The following is a 20,893-nucleotide window of genomic DNA, read 5'->3' on the forward strand; positions in this document are numbered from 1 at the left end:
TGGTTCGGTAACACTGTAAATCATGTGATGAAATCCCTACTATCTCATTGGTACTGTCCTTCCCTTCAAGCATGCAATTGATGGGCAATCCCATCACCTTCTGCAGAGCTGTTGCTTACCCAGAAGTAGGTACATGTAAAGCTTGTATTCAGGGGTGTAGAATTAGGGGGGGGGTGGGGGGTCATGACCCTCCCAATATTACAGACAGGTAATATGTGGGTAATGTGACCCCCTGGAAAGGAGTGAAAATCCTGTGATCCAATGACCCTGACCCCCCAACATACAATAAAACCTACGCCATTGCTTGTATTTAACAATATATTTTTGAAGAGTATTTTATTTCAAATTGTTAACAAATTTCTAAGCATAATCTAAACACATTTACCATAATTTCATTTGAATTTGAAACATAATCCATAATATACGAACATAAGTGGGGCTTCAACCCTAATGGCTTATTGGGCTGGCCGCCAGTGTTACGCAGGAAACTGAAGTTTGAGGAAAGAAGATTATTCATGATGAATGATAAAACATGCTTGCATACACTCACGCACACACATTATATTTTAATGTGACATTAATAAAATGAATGCATGAATACTGCACACAAAGTATAGCTTAGGTGAAACTACACCTGTGGGAAGGAAGATGTTAGGAAGTCTTTTGTTGAGAACAGAAGGTGTTGCCTTAGCCGGGGCAAGTATTGTTATGCTTCCTGGTGGCAAGCTGGGATATCAGCAAATTAAATTTGTTGCAGTTTAGATAGTGGATATGTTGGGTTATTTGTATTACCATGTGGGTTAATTGGACTATCAGTTAAAAAAAAAATTACGCGCAGTTGGGCTGAACCTAACCTAATATAGCAAACCACACCTGAACTAGATCCCCTAAATAATTATCTTAAAGAGAAGGAAAAACACTTTTTTAGGGATGTTCTCTTCGGGCACTCTTGAAGAAATCCACTACATTAAGATGATGAGTTATGATAGTGTTGACTTGTTTATGTTAGATCTACATATTTTTAACCATTAGGCTAATAGTTGTTAATGTATATTTGCACAGGTGAAAGAATTAATCAGGGTTGGAGGCTTCTTCTGTGTTTATGCAGCAGTCATAGTACATGTATATCACCAGTGTTAGTTTCTCTCTCTCTGGTGATTCCCACCACCCAAAAGGGAAGATGTCACAGATCACTGCATCTTAGTAAATACATATTTCATCAATATATGGTGAAAATGTGAGGTTATAAAACAATAGTATTTTTTAGCAAGGGATTCATAATGAAAGCAACATTTTGAGACAATTTACCCACACCAACATTGAGATGAATGTAGGCTACTCTTGGAAGTCCTACACATTGGTAAGCTTTTAAAATAACAAGTGTCATTGATCAATCTTAGCGTTTAATCATAATATAACAAAACAGATCAACTGGAATTAACTCTCTGGGGTAGTCGAAGTGAACTAAACGAAATTATGTATGCCACGCCCTGACAAAACCACACATCCAGTGTTCTAATCTGAAAGCACTGTATATCTAATAAACCAGCATCAATAACCCTACAACCAGTACCAATAAAAACCCAGCAGAACTGAACTAAGGGACCCAACCACTGTAACACAGGAGTTGGGTCATTTAAACAACCCAACATTTTTTCGAGTGAGGATAAAAGGACAACTCTCCGATTCCCTGTAGCGACCAATCCGAGCGCTGTTGTCAGTAGCCTACAGTTTTTCCCGGGTCCATGTTGAAGTTCATAATCAGACTTTCTCGCACAGTCGCTTCGTTGGGTCATTTCAGGGCACGCGTTGCATCGGTTCGAACCCGCTCGTCCAGTTTGGTGGTACGAAGAACACCGGCGACTACAGCACACAATCGCGTGCACTCAGTTGGAGAGGAACGCACCGGAAGAGCGTCGGAAAATAATATTTCTATTTGACGAGCAGCGTATGTGGTATGTTGCCCCATTTTTCTTATTTGAAACGTGAATATCCCGGTGGAAGGAAAATGCAGTCAAAACATGACGTCCTTTTGTAGGCATTCAAGAAGTCGCTTGACTAGTGCTTTCGTGTCTCGTTTTGAAACATTCACATTGTCTTGTATTGACTTAGTCGACTTGTTTTCATGAGCTCTGAGTTAATGTTTGTTGTTCAACCGAATGGCGGCATAACATTAAGGTTTTATAATGTGGGATAATGTGAAATAAGTTTGTGTCAGAAATCTTCATTTGCGTTAAGTATGCTACAGTTTGTACCATAGCCTTTGCTAGCATAACAACTTCATAGATGCCGAATTATAAAAGGCTAATCAAAAACGGATGTATCTAGGTTGATATTACTTATTGTTGTTAAAAGGGTATTCATCACATGTTTGTCAATCGCTACCTGGTTTAACTTCAATTGGTTAGTAGGTTATGCGATATTACCGGTCATTCGTGGGGTACTTGATTCATATTAATTCTTTGTAATTGCTGACACTGACAGGCAAAGTCTGTAAGGTACATATAGGCCTATTTGGAAGACAGCTAATATGGAAAAGAAATACGGAATTTATGTAGGCCAGTGTTACAACACGGGAAGTCTTGACAAGTTGGGTGAGGAAATGCCTACGGTTAGGAGGTTGCTCAGCATTAAGATAACTGGCTTCTGTCACGGCTGGCCTGTGTGATTTTATCACTGTGCAGGTCTGCTAATATTAACAGCGTATTTGGCATGTTTAAAAGCAGCCAACATATTCAAACTATTTTTATTTTGGAATCAAAATTTGCCCCATCAAATATTTTTCCTTAAGACAATTGACTATATGTTCTATTAATGTGATGTACATTCGATTTTCTGCGGTTGTGGAAAGGGGATTGTGATTTATGGGTAGTTACTATGTAACAACATTAAAATGAAATGGTAATTTATAATGCGACACACTGGATAAACATATTTCACAACCATTTACAAAAGTGCCTCATGATTAAATTGTCCCTCTAGACTTTCCGTAGATAGAATTCTCCATGATCATAGATTCTGCATTCTGACTCGGGGTATTTCAGGTCAATCGACAGCCTACGCAGAGAGCGATGTCGGGTGAAATTATATTTGCGTGCGGGTGAGGAAATCAACAGCTGACCTGACGGTATGGGTAGACTTACAACCTAATCGATTAGATATGCAATAGGATCATTTGTGACATGAGTTAGCCCTGGTGTTAATTTACTAGACTAGGCTGGCCCTATTGAAATCACCAAAGCACGCCTGCAGTGCATGCTCGATAGCCGCTGGATTATGTAAATGTACAATCTAACCTGCCACGGCTCTGTATTCAGGCTGTTGAAACTTTGAGATTGTTAGTTTGACATCAACTTTTAGTCTTTCTGTCATCAGTCAGCCTTTATGTGTCTAAACTACTTTCAGAGCAATTGCAGGAGAACATCTGACAATATTGAGGTATTATTATTCTGTGAATCAGGTTTGACAGTAAGTGTATTCCAAATGTTACAACGTGCAAATGTATTAGACTTCTTTCTCCAGAATATTTCCTATTCAGTGCACTATGTTTCATAATAGTATTTTGATAATTGTTCTCTTAGTTTATATTACATGTATTTAAATAGGACGTTTTTAAGCTTTGCACATCTGTTTCCAACAATAAAGGTCTAGATAAGGGCAATGTTATAATTACTCCACAGTAACAAAACATGTAATTCAAAATGTCATATGAAACATGGACAGTGCATTTCTTGGGTCATGTCTATTAATCAGGTGGGTTTGTGCTTTAATCCACATCTCTTTCATTTATTGCCAAGCTACATTTTTTTTGAGAAATAAGAAGATAAATAACATAATTGTTATGAGGTGTGGAGGGAAAAATCTGAATTGCATATTGTAGTCCTCTCTTCTCACCTCTTTTTCAAAATGATCCATTGGATCATAAATATCTAAACTTCTCATCCAAATAGGTTTTAAAAGGTGGACGAAAGAGGATGCATTGAATCAAGTTAATGCAATTGAGTTTCTCACAAGGACAGAGGAATCATGCATTTGACAGCTATTAACATTTTAAACATTGTAATATTGAGTGAGTAACGGACCGCGTGAGCTAGCATAAAACCCATAGCCGGTCCACCCTGCAAAATACAGACTCTTAACACCTGCAGTGATTTTGTCAGAACTGCTGATACTGTTCTCCCAAATGATTGGAAGGGCTGAGGTTTTATTGTAGACATCCAGAATACCATAACCCTTCGGGTTTGTGTAGAACCGTCAGCACAACTCTTGAGACGTTGGTTGGACGTTTAATTTCATTGCTGGACAGACCAATTTGACCTGCTGTGAATTCAAAACAGCCACAGTACCTTATAAAACCTATTAGGCAGTTCTGGGTAGCTAACCTGCACAACAAACTCAGATTGGTAAATCAAACACTGTTGTCGTAACACTTTTTAACTGTTTTACATAATAAAGATCAGCACAGGTTAAATATTTACTTTTAATAAAGAAATAAAGTGTTACTCTTTTAACACTTGAAACACTTCAACAGGAGATCAATACTATATTTGAAAGTTTGCTCCCACACATTGCGTAAATGTCAATTTATTTTGGAGAACAGTAAAAGCCTATATTTACATGTTTATTATTTACACCTGTTGTTTTTATCCTGTTAGTTAAGATATGCCACCACTGACTAGCTCTAAGTAGGGGCATCACTCATCTCAGGGCATAGATACTGTTTGGCTGTATGGTAACATTGCATACGATGATCAGTTGTCGACTAGGACATATTTACTATATTTTAGTTATTTAGCAGATGCTCTTATCCAGAGTGTATTATAGAAGCATTTAGGATTATGTGTCTTACTCAAGGGTGCATTGCCAGATTTTTCAACTTGATGGTTGGAAATTCTAACCAACTTGGAACCTTACAATTTCTGGCACAATAACCCAACCGCTAGGCTATCCGCTTCCTCCTACCAGTCAGTAGACATAACAAAGAGGGATAATCAGACATTTTCTGCAAACCTTTTAGAAGCATTTGGATGCTTGAGGCAATGGGCAGATATGCATATTTATTTCTAAGTCTTGTTGGTCAGAGCATGAAGCCGGTAGCCGTGCAGTTTTAGGGATAGGCTATTGCATGAGGTTGCTCGTTATGCAAATTGATCAGTAAGTGAAGAAATGTCAAAGAAGTTACATGCTGAGTTATACAATCGACAATTGGACTTGTCATTTGTTACAGAAGATGAGTGCTATTTTCAGAAGGTAGAAAGAAAATAATTGAACTCAGATACTTGGTTTTACTAAAAATAAATTACTTAAAATGCATCAAATCATAATGCAGTCAAGGGAGCAAAAAATAAACAGAACGTAAAACATTTCCATTAAATAACTATCAAAGACTTATCTTATGGAAAATGCACGTCATATCTTGGCAACGGAGCCCAATATTTCTAGTTATTAATTTAATTATTTGTAGAAAATATACTTATTGATTTACATAAATAATTTAGAATGATTAACACTTGAGCAATGATATGTTTTCCAGATGTAATCCCACCTGAAACTATCCCCAAGGTTGTAGCTGTAAATCAGAATGTGTTCTCAGTCAACTTGCTTGTTAAAATAGGTTATTTTTTATTTATTAGATATCCTTAAGGCCATGCATATCAGTGTAGATTGCTGTAGCCAGGAAATGTCATGTGACATTTTGTCTGCTTACCAAATGGCATCATATTCCATAGTGAACTACTTTTGGCTGGGCTTTTTCCAAGCAAACATGGAGCTACTGGATCTGACTTGAAGCAAGTCATAACACAACAAGCCCAAGCTGTCAGCATCGCACAAACAGCACGTCTACATGGTCAAGAGTAGAACCCGACCCATATGGGATTTTTGTACCCAATACCGATTCCAGTTGTTGAATGGAACTACTTACCAATACCAGTTATATCTAGTCACCTGAAACGTATGGTTTACATGCCGCATCAAGGCTTAAGTAGGGTTACAAAATCCCAGAAACTTTTCAGAGGTTTTTTGGAGGAATTCTGGTTGAAGGATTGTAGCTTTCCTGCTTTATCGTTGTTCTCGGGAATTGTCCTTTCAGGATTACCAGAATGTTGCAATCATACCTCCCAATCAAATAATGTTTCTTGTGTAGCTGTCCATCATTCATACAGGAATCACTCAAGTATTAGGATATCCAACATTTGGAAGTTTTTTCACCCATAACCAGGGATAAGAATATTGTGAGGAAATTGTGCATTTCATCTTCCTATGGCCGAGTATTTAGGGTTAATGTACCAATCAACGTTTTAAAAGACCATAATGAGGACTTTACATGGGTTTTCCTGACTGCTGTTCAGAAGAATTACATTTTTAACAGTTAGGTCTGATGATCATCTGGACCTTTTTTCCCATGAACCTCTGTAACCCTTACTTTACTCCAGGGGTCCACAACTGGTTAATTGCCAGCTACCAGTAGCTACCTGTAGTTTGCAACCCAGTTATAAGTAGCTTAACAAACTATATAGGAAAAAAAAAATTAATTTACACACTTTAGTATGTAACCAGAAACACTGCAAGCTCCCAGCTACTATCCAATCAACCCAACATTGACACTACCTCACCACTGCTAAACCATTGCTGGCTTAAAATTTGCTAAATCTATCACTTTAACTTGCTATTCAGTTCCAGCAGCATTGCCTCTATCTGGCTGTGTAGTACATGCATTTATCAAGTAGCCAGTTTAATGACAACTTTTTTGTAGGTTACCAGAAATACCTCTCAAAAGTGCAAAGTAGGCTTAAATGACAGCATACATAATGAGTAAGTAAAACATTTTTATCCATTACAAGATTTTTATTATAAATAATGCTATGAAATTAGCAGTACAGACCCATTGCTTGATCTGTGCATTCCTTTATTGCATATCTAATGATTAAAGGACCAGATGTGCAATAAAAAAGTAAATTACAGACTTGGTGTAATGATGTAATTGAATCATTGACATGAAGTCAGAACATCAAATATTGTTTTTTCTCTGTGAATAATGGTAATTTTGAGAGTTAAGAACACTCCAAATTTCATAGGACTGTCTCTAGTTATAAACAAAGTTATAAATAGTGTCCCATAAAATGTGATTTGGACCCCCTCTCTCCCGTAAACTAGGGGTTAAAAGAAAAGGAATGTGCCTATTTGCAGCTATCGACACGTTTACGTTTACTGAGGCAGCTGTCATTAAGGGAACACCACTCTTTCTTTTCTCATACCCTTCTCTAGCATTTTTGTAGAAATGCACTAACTGTTTGAATTCTGTAATTGAAGTGTTTGGAAATGCCCAGCCACTGCTGGACATGCTCATCCTAAAATCCTTTCAGAAATATAATTTTTCTCTCAGAAGCACATTGTTGTTCTTGAAAAACAATATTTGTTCTTTGAATTACCACTGCATTTATTTGTATGAAGTTATATGCCACATGTTTTACTGGTGTTATGGACTGGTTTCATTAAGATTTTATGAAAGCCTTTTGCAGCCTATAACCACTTAAAATGTTGCCTAGACCAAAAAGGATTGGCTATTCAAGTCTGAAGATGTACATCATTCTTTCTGTCACACTGAATAAGGAAGATCCAATTAACATAAATAAAATATTAATTAATCTTCTAAATTCTATTCCTTCTCATATATGTCGAATACAAATATGTTTTATCTGAAAGCTTCTCTGATACAGTGGTTTCATTCATAATGTCTGTATGGCTCAGATGGCTGGACATTTCTGGAGTCTTGGAATAGTTAGTCTTCTGTTTAAAGCAGTTTTTAACCTTTTCCCCTGAGTGAAATCAGCGAGGGAACTGTTGATATGTCTCCATCAGTACATGCAATATCTCAAACACCATAAAATTGGGTGAATGATACTTGGGTTAACTGGGTTTGATTGGCCAGATAATGGTGTTATAACAAACAAATGAAAATGCTAACTTTACCAGATCATGCCCCTCACTTGGTTTGACCTAGTCATAAAATTCAGTGCATGCAGTATGTCCCCCACTTTATAAGGAACACATTGGCCATAGGGACCCAAAGTTACTCAGCGTCAGCTAAATGATTCAAGGCCAATATACACTATCGTTCAAATGTTTGGGGTCACTTTGAAATGTTCTTTTTTTTTTGGAAAGAAAAGCAGTTTTGTCAATTTATTTTTGTCCAATAAAATAACATAAAATTGATCAGAAATACAGTTTAGACATTGTTAATGTTGGAAAGTACTTTTGTAGCTGGAAACGGTAGATTCTTTATGGAAAATCCACATTGGCATACAGAGGCCCATTGTCAGCAACCATCACTCATGTGGTCCAATGGTACATTGTGTTTACTAATCCAAGTTTATCATTTTAAAAGGCTAATTGTTAATTAAAACCCCTTTTTGCAATTATGTTAGCACAGCTGAAAACCGTCATGCTGATTAAAGAAAATGGTCTTTAGTCTAGTTGAGTACGTGGAGCATCAGCAATTGTGGGTTCACCTGTTTGAAGACTATTTCCTCTTACAACAGGACAATGACCCAAAACAGCTTTAAACTATCCAAGAACTATTTAGGGAAGAAGCAGTCAGCTGGTATTCTGTCTATAATGGAGTGGTCATCACAGTCACCGGATAGCAACCCCTATTGAGCTCTTATGGGAGCAGCTTGACTTTATGGTACATAAGAAGTGCCCATCAAGCCAATCCAATTTATGGGAGGTGCTTCAGGAAGCATGGGGGGAAATCTCTTCAGAGATTCTCAACAAATTCACAACTAGAATGCCAAAGGTCTGCAAGGCTGCAATTGCTGCAAATGGAGGAATCTTTGACAAAAGCAGGTGTGAAGGACATGATTATTTCAATCTAAAATCATTTTTGTAACCTTGTCAATGACTATATTTCCTATTCATTTTGCTGTATATCCAATTCAAACTCATTTCATATGTGTTTTCATGGAAAAAAATTCTCAGTGACCCCAAACTTCTGAATGGTAGTGTATCTCCAGTTTAGAAAGTTTCGTAAAATCCTTCTGTATTTTTCTTTTTGGTGTGGTTTGCTCTCATTCTTTTTTCATGCAACTGTGAGTGAGAATGTCATTTCAGATCATAGAATGCCACTATGCCATTACATATCATATATGACTATGGCCAGTGATAGTGTGTTGTGAAATTGTTTAGATTTTCACTTTTGTATGTGTACGTGGTGGATCGGGACAAACTAGTTATTTTCAAGAGTGTGCACAGAGGTGTTGGCTTTCGCTGTTTCAAGTTGCTAGCAGCAAATAACCTAGTCTGCAGGGCCCTTATGGTCCCGATGCATAGACCTTTCACAATAATGACCAATGCAATGAGTCTAAAATGTGTATGTTAACCATCTCTGTCATTTCTCTTTCTCTCTCACAATGAATTATTTTATTACTGACTGGGAGACTGTCTGGCTGCAAGCTGTGCATTTTACTGTCCTCACTGCTAATGCCCACCTGTTATGACATAATCCACTTCGCTGGGTTTAACATGGAGGCTGGTTTCAGACAAATGCACATACTGTAAATGACCTGTGCTCTGTGAATGTATTCAGTTGGAGCTGACATTGGTGGTGGTTACAGCCAGCAGGAAATAGGCTTTTAAAGTATATCACTGTGTGGTTGGTTGGTTTCCTGGTCTTAACCTAAATCCTCCAGATGATGATCCTGCCAAGAGGAACAGGACTTTTTATTGTGTTCCATAGTGCCTTCGTCAAAAGTAGAGGAATATCTAGGGAACATGGTGGGGTTAGGGACGTAGCCACTGAATCCAAACCGCTTTGTACTTTTCTTGTGATGTCTGATCCAAGTTCAGATTGAGATATTGCTGATAATCACAATAACGGTTTACGACGATATGTTATCTGATACGGTACAAGTTCTTTGATCCTGCAGGCGAAGGGTTATCCACCTGATTCAACACATCTCTGCTGAGGCGTCAGTGTTTAACAAACTGTTTAGCATGGTAGTTTTTTCCTAAATTTGCTTATAGGGATATTTATTAATAATGTTGCACCAAATACTTTGGCAGATGGCAGGCAGACTGACAGGCTGTTACAGGTCGGATCTGTTTGGTATGTCAGAGAGGATGAGCCGACAGAATATCCTGTTAGAGGTTGTATTTGTCTTTGACTGTGTCTTCTGGAGTGCTACAGACCAGGGTTAAAGTACTTTTCTTTTTGATACTTGTTTTGAAAACATATTTAAAATTTGTAGAAGTTTTATTCTCTTTATTTCGTTGGGACATGCAAGCGTTTTTCAAGCTCAGATGCAGTATTTTAAATGATTTAGAAAAAAACTTGAACCCAGGTTTAATCAGATTTGCCTGGGTCTCAGCTAGGCTCCTGCTTCTTCTGCCCTTGTGTGTCTCATTTTGTATGATTACAGTCGCTGACTGTTTGGATTTACATTGAGAACATTCCAGGTTGGTTCTGCAGAAAGAGTAGAAGGGTCTCCATTATTTTTTAAGTGTTTCTTTAGCTGGGGCTCCACAGACGTCAGTCTTCCATCTTCTTTCCTCAGTCCAGGTTGCTTTTTGGATCTGAAGCTCCAATGCCTGTTAGTCATCAACATTTTTCAGATGTTCGGCAAGACTGACAGATCTTTACACATTACAAGAAAACATGCATCCAATCCCCTGCCCCCCACAACAAACAGTGTCATTTTTGTGGAGATCAAAGTACATACAGTGGGGAGAACAAGTATTTGATACACTGGCGATTTTGCAGGTTTTCCTACTTACAAAGCATGTAGAGGTCTGTCATTTTTATCATAGGTACACTTCAACTGTGAGAGACGGAATCAACATTTTTTAAAATTAATTTGCATTTTATTGCATGACATAAGTATTTGATCACCTACCAACCAGTAAGAATTCTGGCTCTCACAGACCTGTTAGTTTTTCTTTAAGAAGCCCTCCTGTTCTCCACTCATTACATGTATAAACCTGGCCAAGACCAGAGAGCTGTGTAAGGAGATCAGGGATAAAATTGTAGACCTGCACAAGGCTGGGATGGGCTACAGGACAGTAGGCAAGCAGCTTGGTGAGAAGGCAACAACTGTTGGCGCAATTATTAGAAAATGGAAGAAGTTCAAGATGACGGTCAATCTCCCTCGGTCTGGGGCACCATGCAAGATCTCACCTCGTGGGGCATCAATGATAATGAGGAAGGTGAGGGATCAGCCCATAACTACTTGGCAGGACGTGGTCAATGACCTGAAGAGAGCTGGGACCACATTCTCAAAGAAAACCATTAGTAACACACTACGCGGTCATGGATTAAAATCCTGCAGCGCACGCAAGGTCCCCCTGCTCAAGCCAGTGCATGTCCAGGCCCATCTGAAGTTTGCCAATGACCATCTGGATGATCCAGAGGAGGAATGGGAGAAGGTCTTGTGGTCTGATGAGACAGAAATAGAGCTTTTTGGTCTAAACTCCACTCACCATGTTTGGAGGAAGAAGAAAGATTAGTACAACCCCAAGAACACCATAAGAAGCATCTCAAGGTCTTGGAGTGGCCAAGCCAGTCTCCAGACCTGAACCCAATAGAAAATCTTTGGAGGGCACTGAAAGTCTGTAATGCCCAGCGACAGCCCCGAAACCTGAAGGATCTGGAGAAGGTCTGTATGGAGGAGTGGGCCAAAATCCCTGCCTCAGTGTGTGCAAACCTGGTCAAGAACTACAGGAAACGTATGATCTCTGCAATTACAAACCAAGGTTTCTGTAACAAATATTAAGTTCTGCTTTTCTGATGTATCAAATATTTATGTCATGCAATAAAATTACAATTAATTACTTAAAAATCATACAATGTGATTTTCTGGATTTTTGTTTTCGATTCCGTCACACAGTTGACGAGTACCTATGATAACAAGGGATGGCGGGATGCTCAGGGTCAGTCCAGCATGCATCAAGGTGCTAAGAGGAGCGTTCAGTTGTGGATCCTCAAATAATTTTTTAGTTGTTTTGTCCAACACTGTAGGTCGAGTGTAAACCGAAGTTCTTTCCGAGCCCACAAGAAGTTGATGTTCACAGTCCACTGCCACGGTGACAGTCATGTTTATAACTTTTACATTCAAGCAAGAAGTCAGAACTTATCCTGCCGTTTACTTGTTTTTCGGATTTCACTTTTGCCATGTCATGGACATAATTATGTAATGTGCCCATGACCACAGCACCTGTCCTCGGGATAAATAATTGTTAGCTAAGGACAGTTAATATAGGCTGTATTTCCTGGTCCCCAAAAGAGGCATTATGTTACATCCCATTCTAGAATTGTAGGCCTGCAATGGGTGTCTCAGAGTCTTACAGAAAGTTCAGAATGCACGCAGACAGCAAACTGTTAAATCATTGCTCTCCTTATCACCTCAGATCTTTTCAAGGCTTAGCCCTGGCACCAGTGAGGTGAAAGTGGCTCAGGGTGTTGACCTCTCCTAATATTTGGCTGATGTTGGCAGAATCAACAGAATGGGTGGTGTTGGGTAAAGAGAAAAGCTTTCTGAATCTTTCTCAGAGCGTTCCCTTTGTGGGTGTTTAACTTGCTTACACCCCTTGGTGGTCTCCCAGATGTGGGTGCTGTTTGGCAGGCCTAGGAACTGTTGTTAAGATCAATGGAACAATGAATTCCACTAAGTACCAGGATATTTTGCCTAAAACCTGGTTGCCTCTGCCAGGAGATTGAGACTTGGCTGTGTATGTTTGGGGTCATTGTCTTTCAACATGAGAATGACCCCAAACATACATCAACATCAACACAATGGTTTCAGGACAACAACATCTATATTTTACAATGGCAATCTCAGGACAGAAATCCAATTAAAAACCTGTGGTCTGAATTGAAGCAGTTCACAAGCACAAACATAAGACTATCAAGGATCTTGAAATGTGCTGCATGGAAGAGTGGTCCAAGATGCCTTTACAAGTGTGCACCAACCTAGTCAAACTTTACAGTATGAGGCGGTGCTTTTATCCATTCCAAAATATAAATTTTAGACTGCTTAACAAAATATCAATTTTAGGGGTGCTAATACTTTTGAAAGCTGTTACTTTTGAAAGCAGATAAAATTGTACTACTTAATAAAAAAAAATATATTGTATTTTAACGAAGGTAGTTGGCTCCTTATGTTTTAGGCCAAAATATGACTCATTGTTTTATTTTTCTAATTAAGTTTTGCTCAATTTCATGAAGGTTGCCAATCCTTCTTCAGTTGACTGTATACTTGGCTGCATTCTCAGCTTGTCTCGTGAGATCACCTCTCCCATTTGTGTGGTTTTATTGCTTTCATGTCACAGCTCTCAACCCATAATGTGCTGTTGGCTGGGAGAGGAGATGTTGAAGAGCTAACCTGCATCTAGTGCAACTTATTTTCCCTTGTTTAGGCTGCCACATGCCGCCTTCTTCAGTGTGCACTAGGCCGGATTTGGACCTGATTATGTCCAGATAGTTTTAACATGTCAAAAGATTAACTGAAAGGAAACATACAGTGACCAAAAAACAGATTAATGTACAACAACCTGTTAGATGAAGAATGGTCCTGAATCAGAGACTTTGGGCCAAATTCTGATGGGCCTGAATTGGGCTTGAATCTTCATTGGCTGAGAAATTGGTGATTGTAGAGTGTTCAGTTGGTGGTCTGTGATCTTCAGGTCTCCCCACAGATGTTCAACCAGGTTTTTCTGTGGATCTGTTTGCATTTTGCTCCTTTCATCTAGCCCTCAATCCAGTCCATTCTCACATTCCCTTCCGCTGAGAAGCATCCCCATAGCCTGATGCACGATCAACCATGATTCACCATAGTGATGGTATCAGCCAGGTGATGAGCAGTATTGCTCTGATATGCACCTTATATAGACTGGTGTGAGCCTTTCTACATCATGTCCAAACAATTGAATGTGCCACAAGTTGACCCCAATCACGTTTTAGAAACATCTAAAGGATGATCAAAGGACAGGATGCATCTGATTTCAAAGTGGAGTGTCATGGAAAATGGTCTGAATACTTTTATACAATGAGATATTTCAGTTTAATTTCAATGAATTGGCACACATTTGTAAAAGTATAAATTATAAATTCAATCGAGAACACTAAGTAAATGTGGAGAACATGAAGGGGACTGAATACTTTCTGAAGCTGCTGCATTTCAACTGGAGTTCAAGAGTGAAGTAGCCTAAGTGTTGACTCCATCCACTGTCTGTATCCTTTCATTCACAACTAATTGCAAGCCTCCCAGAGTTGGCATCCATGTCCCCGTTGAAGTGAGAAATCTATAGCCACAGCCTTAAACTACATCTGGTGCGATATTTTGTTTTAATTATTTATTTGAGTTCTTGACCTAATTCTTAAGTCCCATGAGGTTATTAATATGTCTTATGGGTGGTGCTGTAATGAGATCTATGGAGTTGTTATTTAGTCCTGTGTTGAAAGAGTGAGAGTTTTCAGTGTGTGTGTTCAGCACTAGCAGGACATTTCTTCTGGTTGTTTGTCATTCAATGATTGCTTTCATGATAATCAGCAGTGATACTACTTCCACCCACACACGCTGTCCTGTCCTGTTGTACTATGTGCCAACTTCCTGGTGGAGAGAGAAATGCTGCTTCATATCTCTCTCTGTCTCTTCTCTCTCACATTCTCTCCTTTCTTCTGTCTCTCTCTTTCCCTCCCTGCTGTAAATGCTAAGTACTGTTTCCATGAATGCTTAATTGTAGTGGCAGTAACCAACAACGAGTGGAGAATTTGAGTGAGACAGAGAGTGAAATAAAAGAGGGAGATTTACGGTGATGAATAGATAGAAAGAGAAAGGGGGGAAAAAAATCACTTCTTCGTTTGACAGGTACTTGTAATTGGCTGCGGCTCAACCCTGCAAAGCCAGCAGCCCTTATCCCACACTCCGTAGCCACTTCTTCACTGCATTGATTTCAGAGAATGTTAAACCCTGGCCAAGATAGAAATAAAGTGCACTACATGGGAATTGTGAATATAGCGTGTTAACGGGGAGACATACGAAATGGACACAGTGCCAGTGTCCTGGGTCCTGGAGGGCATTTATTAACCAAAAAGTAGAAGAAATAAGACAAATCCCCGGGGATGGAGAAAAGCATCCCCGCTCTTCAGTCTTCCACTCACCTTCTGCCCAAAGCTAGGGCCCCTTTTAGTCTCCCCCTGATGAGGTCCCCGATTAGGGGCAGGTGTGCCTCATCTAGGGGTGGCAGACAAGTCTGCGTTAATGGGCCCCATTTGGCAGCCCTGGGCCAGGTGGTTCTCCATGGAGTGCTGGCCCGATGCTGATACGGGAGAGGGTGCGTTTACACGCTGAACCCCTTTTAGGATGGAAAATGTTATCAGACTGGGACATCATGTGTCCATTGAAAAGTTATTCACTGAAAATGAATGATGGAAGATGTTGTTGCTTTTATACGTATTTTTCACCAATACCTCCTGTTTGGCCACCTTGGTACCCTCAGACAAAAGGAGGTTGAATGACACGTCAGATATAATGATCTAGTCTATAGTGTAAATCATGTGGGATTATTTACATACTTAGCATTTCTAGTTTCACATTTCTCTAGATATGATAAATGAAAGAAAACATTAAAACTGAGAGTTTTGGAATAGATACATTTGTTTTGGACCAAATTAATTGGCCTCAGTATGGCGTTTCTGTTTCTGAGGATTTAGCACGCAGCTTTCTATGAAAGACTACGAGGCCAGTACGTCTGGCAGAATTGCCTGTTTCTCCATTGTGTCGTGTTATCAGTGAGTATGTTTACACATGCACCATGAATTCAATATTAGTTACATTTGGCAGTAGGTAAGCTTGTGAGGTATACCATATACTGGGGCGTTTGAACGTAGCCTCAGGACAATGTTTTTATGATAGTCGTCATGTCCAGGCATGGCAGCCCTGGGCTTAGCAAACTATTAGAATGTAGGGGTTTTGTCCTGCAAAAAGTTTACACACAGATACATTGAAGGAAAACCCTGAATAAATGGGTGGAGGAACATAACAAATGCAGATGCTTCCATACAGGTATAATGTATGATACAATTAACATCCTGCTCTGTTGACCTCGATTTTGGATCCAGACGGCAAGAGCATAGGATCTAAGTGACTTGGATTAATGGGGCATGAATGGCAGGAGCTTCAGTCACAAAGACTTCTCAGCCGTCTAGTGTTTCCATAGGAACAGTGACTGAAGTTGCATCTGCATGTAAATCTACTCAGTAAATAGGGTCAGAAATTGTGGTTGAAAGTGCACTTTTGTTTACCGGGATGCTCGTGCATCGCTGCGATATATAAGGAAAAACAGAAGTGCAACTCTTTCCCAGCTGACAGAGAATGTCAATGCAGGTCGTAGTCAGACTGTGTCAGCATGAACAGTCCATGCACATAGAGGGATATTATAGTAGGGTTGCAGTGCATAAACCCCTCATTACAAAGACAAATGCACATTTGTGAGTTCAGTGGTGGAAGAACGATAGGAACTGGTCTGCAGAGACATGAAAAAAAGTTATATGGTCGGGGGGGGGGGGGGGGGGTCACCGCAAATCATTGCAAATTAATTCTGAGTGATCATGGTGAAATATTTTTATCGTTGTGAGAGTGTCCTCTTCCAGGATGACAACGCCCCCATCCACTGGTCACGAGGGGCCAATGAATGGTTTAATGGGTATGAGAATTATGTGAATAATACGCTATGGCCTTAACAGTCACCAGACCTCAAACCAATTGAGTACCCGTGGGAGTTTTTGGACCAACGTGTATATATTGTTTGGAAGAATGGCACCTCTCTCAATGTTTCGAACTGTCAATGAAAGCCTTGCTAAAATCTATAAAAAAAAGTAGTGCATGTCCACTCCATATAAATACTAGTACTAGTCAAAAGTTTGGACACACTCTTTTAAGGGTATGTCTTCATTTTTACTATTCTCCACATTGTAGAATAATAATGAAGAAATTCAACTATGAAATAACACATAGGATCATATAGTAACCAAAAAGTGTTAAACAGATCAAAATACTTTTATATTTTAGATTCTTCAAAGTATTTGATGAATTATTACATTCTTTATTTCATTAATTTTATATGGTTTCCATGACATTGTCAAATGAAAATTTTTTGACCTGTCTGATGTTGACATGCTAATGTATTGATCACAGACTGACCTGAGACTTCAGTTACTTAATTTTCCAGGTCTGAATCACTCTGATTATAGGGAAAGAATGCAAATGAAAATCAGCAGTTATCAGCATTACTTCTGATCCCAAGGTCCAAATTAGACAAAATGTCAACCTATTTCCAACTGCATACATGTTAAAAAGTAGTGCACAATATAATGAATTTAGTGCAATTTGGAATACAGTAAGTTAACTTGAAAATAACAGATTACTGACAAGAGAACATTAAGAGTTACCCTCTACTAATGCTGTCCCTCAGTCTCAACGAAAACATGTTTTCATCTCCTCTGTCTCCTTCTTTGTTCCTTTAGATCAGGGTGCATCATTTGATTGCTTAAATGCCTCTCTCAAATCTAATTACTCTGATGTGGCCTAACCTTTCTCTCTGCCCATCTCTAACAACCCCTCTCTGTGGACAGGGACAGACAGGGTCCTCTCTCCACCAGTGTCTACAGCCATCCGTCGGGTAAACTGGGGTTTGCCTCGCATTGTTCTCCCTGTGCTACTTCAAGTTATTGTCACATTACCAGGGTAGAATTTGCGGTCCCTGAAGCTCCTCATCCCTAGCTTTGTCCCTGCTGTTTGTACTGTACAAAGTAGAACCATATGGACCCTATAGGCCCTGGGGCTCAGGTTAAAAGTAGAACACCACACAGGGAATACGGTGTTAGAGTATCATTGGATGCATTCCACACAACATGCGCACAATAATGTGATTGGATACATTACTTTCACTGTTGCTAAAATTGTTTAACCTGATGGGATGTTGGTAAATGCAGAAAAGCTAAGATTCAAATGATTATAAATATTACACCAAGGTGACCACGTTTTTGTCAGATGTACAATGTGTATTTGAAACCTATTCTAAGAAGCATACTTTCAGTTTTACCGACTTCACTTTACTCCTGCATTAGAGAATGGTTTGCATGGAGATCAGATACACAGCTTGAACATTGATTAATGTTCTAATATAATATATACAGTACCAGCCAAGGTTTGGATACACCTAATCATCCAATGGTATTTCTTTATTTTTATTATTTTCCACACTGTAGAATAATAGTGTAGACATCAAAGAAATTGCACAGATTACATTAAGAAATTACACATATGGAATCATTAGTCCTACCAAAAAAGTGTTAAACAGATCAACATACATTTCATTATAGTTTCTTCAAAGTAGCCACCCTTTGCCTTGATGACAACTTTACACAGGGTTTGGAATTATATTTGACTGCAATGCCTCAATGTAAAAATTCTGCAACATCTTGTCAAAATATTTTTGTGACGGACTGACTGGTTTGGCAACCAGGCACACCAGTTCCAGAGGACTAGAGCTGAGCCAGATGTCGGCAGGTTTGAAGTTATTTAAAGAAAATCTCTATGGATATTGAAAGAGAATGTTTGAGTCCCAAATGGTGTTTATTACACTTTTTAGTTCCCTACATAAGATTTATAGTACACTGCATGAAGGAATATGATTTAATTTAGGACTTAACCAATGTTCTTCAGGAGCAAGGATCACAGTTATTCATTACAATGGAAAGTCCAGTGAAAGCAGTTAGCATAAAATGTTTTTCTCTTGTCATTCTGTATCAATTTGCCAGTTGTTCTCCTTGCATGCTGTTCACTCAGAATTGTAGTTCCTATTTTCTTATAGTTTGGTTGCTTTTGTTTTAAGTTCGGGTCTGTTCTCTGTCTTTTGCCGTCTCTGTTGACAGACTTAAGGGCTTTTTATGATTAAAGGGTGGTACATTTTTTTTAAATGAGATTGAAAGTGTTCTTTCTTTCTGGCAGGGATTTCGAAGATTGGAAAGTTTTCAGGAATACAGAGGAGAGAGTGAGAAGCGAGCTCGGTTACAGCCATTTAGAAAGAAGTTAACACAGGCTCATTCTTCTACATCTCCCTGCAAATTCATGTTCATATATCAACTGACACTCATTTCATGTAGCTCCTCAGAGCTTTTTGTCTCCCACCTTCAACATCTGTCATTGTGGTAGTATCCCAAACGAAACTAGCAGTTTCAACAAAGGAGTCCAGTTTTACAACATAAACGTGTAATGGTGGTAACCATACTGGTTTGAACATACACTAGAATAGTGGTGTGGCGATCTTGTCTCGTCTGATAGTATGGGTTGATCTCAGTTGGTGCTCATAATACAGTACGAGTCAAAAGTTTGGACACAGCAATTTGCATCTACACTTTTAACTGGTACATCACATGTGATTGGAAAAGCCAGGAATGCACTACCTCAACTGTGCATTATTGCACTCACACACAGATCACGTATCAGTACAATTCGGATGTTGCTTCATTTACTTTATCTATTATTAATGTAATTTACGTATAAGAAAGACAAACAAACGTTGTGTCATGAAATGTAGCGTGCTAGCTAAGATAACACGATTTGATGATGAGGATGTATGTCCCAATACTGGCATAGGCTACAGGCTTACTGTATACTTAACAGTAGGTGCTATACCTTCACCCGTGCAGTACATACTTTTAGTGTGTAGTAAAAGTTTGGGAATTGAGATACAGTCCCTTATTCAATACATACCTCACTGCTCGACCAGTCAGCCTCATATTCACCACTTTGGCAAGTACATTTCTCATTCTCACAGTTTTCTTATTTTTTAAAATCTATGATCTATCTATTTCAGAGTTCTAAGTCCTTTCAAATAAATAATTCAGCTCAGTGTATTGGATGGGAAACCAAGTGGTGCAAGTTATGACAGAACTATGTCCCCCTGGCTTACTGCCACTGCGAATAAGCGGCATACTATTAGCTACTTATTAAAAGAGAGAGAGGTAGAGGGAGGGGTAGTATGCAGGAATTACAGCATAGATCGAGGCTGTGTGACTGATGTCTTCTCTTTTCATGTGAAAGGATCCTTCCTCTCCCTCAGTAAACAGCTCAGCTCCATGGAGTGGGTCATCTGAGTTTGTGGATGTGACTCGGCCTGCTCTCATAGCTGAGGTGTGTACGTGCGTGTGCGCGATTGTGTGTCTGCATACGTGGAGCGGCCTAATACTACCTTGGCAGTGAGGAGAGGGAAGTGAACAGCCTGGGAGGCACTGGGTTGGCTGCTGCACCACTTACCTGGGTTCAGAGAGTACCCTGTGATGTACTTTGACGGGTGGATTGAGCCTGCCTGGAGTGCCATATGGGCAGACTGCTGTGTATGCCCTTTTTGGGAAAGTTTAGCTGGGTCACACAGGCGTGGCTACGGTATCTGGAAGAAAGTTAATCCTTGTTGAACCAAGGTGGGAGGCAACGCGTTGTGTTCATGTGCTTCAGAGAGCATCGACCGTTTGAGGGGGACAAACGCGCACACAAACAAAAACACACAGGGTGGGCGGATGGTCGGGGGGGGGGGGGGTTTGAATGAATCATAGATGGAGAAAGCCATCTTTATGCGTGAGCCCTCAGCATCTCTTCGGCGCACTCTGCCACACACAGGCACAGTCCACACACACACACACACTAAATCAGACACTACCTAAACAAGCCATTTTAGCTAGTCTTGACAGAAGTTTTTGTACAATCTCTCTGGTTTTTTTTGTGGTGGTTAAAACGTTTGTATTTAATTTCAGAAAATGTCCAGGTGTGCTCACAAGGTCTCCCACAACTAAATGTGTGAGACCTTGTTCCAGATAATGATAATTTCCCCACCTACTTCT

General features: G+C 39.5%; 1 protein-coding gene across 6 annotated transcripts in view; it reads left to right on the forward strand.

Annotated features, from left to right (window-relative positions):
- Positions 1–1,637: 1,637 nt before the first annotated feature.
- Positions 1,638–20,893, forward strand: part of thrb (thyroid hormone receptor beta) — a 92,680-nt gene continuing 73,424 nt past the window's right edge. For 3 of the 6 annotated variants that reach the window (XM_010873459.5, XM_010873458.5, XM_020050249.3), the window contains exon 1: positions 1,638–1,955. The gene's annotated coding sequence lies outside the window, so the exon portion shown is untranslated. Of the gene's footprint in view, positions 1,956–3,040; positions 3,128–20,893 lie in introns of those variants that run through there. The other 3 variants (XM_020050250.3, XM_020050251.3, XM_010873457.4) reach the window with 2 other exon arrangements.

This window comes from Esox lucius, chromosome 10 (assembly GCF_011004845.1).
Source record: "Esox lucius isolate fEsoLuc1 chromosome 10, fEsoLuc1.pri, whole genome shotgun sequence".
Taxonomy (NCBI): Eukaryota; Metazoa; Chordata; class Actinopteri; order Esociformes; family Esocidae; genus Esox; species Esox lucius.